This window comes from Sinocyclocheilus rhinocerous, unplaced genomic scaffold (genome assembly GCF_001515625.1).
Source record: "Sinocyclocheilus rhinocerous isolate Xijiao unplaced genomic scaffold, SAMN03320098_v1.1 scaffold15679, whole genome shotgun sequence".
NCBI lineage: Eukaryota > Metazoa > Chordata > Actinopteri > Cypriniformes > Cyprinidae > Sinocyclocheilus > Sinocyclocheilus rhinocerous.
This window is the reverse complement of record NW_015650904.1, coordinates 1-1,273: the sequence shown is the minus strand read 5'-3', so window position 1 is coordinate 1,273 and position 1,273 is coordinate 1. Positions and strand designations below refer to the sequence as shown.

The 1,273-nt window shown below is 34.7% G+C and overlaps 1 long non-coding RNA gene across 1 annotated transcript; it reads right to left on the bottom strand.

Annotated features, from left to right (window-relative positions):
* Positions 1–76: 76 nt before the first annotated feature.
* Positions 77–1,273, bottom strand: LOC107712643 (uncharacterized). Its single transcript, XR_001636812.1, has 4 exons — positions 1,253–1,273; positions 452–469; positions 259–289; positions 77–180 (listed from the first exon to the last, which is right to left on the bottom strand). It is a non-coding gene; the product is annotated as an uncharacterized LOC107712643 (long non-coding RNA).

The following is a 1,273-nucleotide window of genomic DNA, read 5'->3' as shown; positions in this document are numbered from 1 at the left end:
ATTATAGTTATTTACACATGAGAAACTACACAAATAACCTCTCAGGAAGTGTTTCGATCTGTTTACTCACTTCCCAGCCCTGTCCAAGGCTATTCCAGCGGTGCCAGACGTCCCATTCTCCACGTACATGATGCTGGCCTTCTCGATCAGCTGAATGGCTTCAGGCATTTTCTTCATGTCCTGCCGGCGTACAAGAGACATTCAGACATGCCTCAAAACGACAGGCCGTCCATAACAATCACTGCGCGACCAACTCACCTTCAGCATCATGCCGGCTTGTTCATACGCTCTGAGAAGAAGAACAGCATGAGTTATGATGGGTGCCATTGTTTAGATGTATATTGAAAGAAATTGGCAAACTATAGATTAGTTTGGCATATGGATTGTTTGTATAGATTTAGGGTTAATAAGTATAGCCTAATAGTTATTTGAAATATTAATGCTCACTTACTTTGCTGCATGGAAGAGTCTGTGAATTTTAGTTAAGTAAATATAAGTACCGAATGAGAGAATAAAACCAAGAGTTAATCAAATGCTATACTGTTCAAAGGTTTGGGGTCGGTAGGATTTTTTAATGTTTTAAAAAGAAGTCGCTTCTGCTCTCCAAGGCTGCATTTAATTAAAAATACAGAAATAATTTTAATTACACTATTCTTTTCTTTTTTTTTACAAATCTCTTCTGCTCACTAAGACTGCATATATTTGTTTACAAAAAATAGAGTAATATTGTGAAATATTATTACAATTTAAAGTAACTGTTTTTTTATTGTAATATATTGTCAAATGCAATTTATTCCTGTGATGCAAAGCTGCATTTTCAGCATCATTACTCCAGTCTTCAGTGTCACATGATCTTCAGAAATCATTCTAATATGCTGATTTGCTGCTCAAGAAACATTTCTGATTATTATCATCGATGTTGAAAACAGTTGTGCTGCTTAACATTTCCATGGAAACCTTCATACATTTATTTTCCAGGATTCTTTGATGAATAGAAAGATCAAAAGAACAGTGTTTATTTAAAATAAAAACCTATAAAGGTCTTTACTGTCACTTAATGCATCCTTGTGGAAAAGTATTAATTTCTAAAAAAAAAAAAAATCTTCCCAAAGTCCCCAAACTTTTGACACCCCCTGTGATATATCTGTACTGCACAATAATTAGTCTTGTTTGTTAAATTAACTATGATAATTAGGATTTCTTCTTCTGTCCTAAACTAGTAACTGGCGTCTGATGTGCAGGAGAAGGATACGCTTTGTTTTCTGTGTGGTAC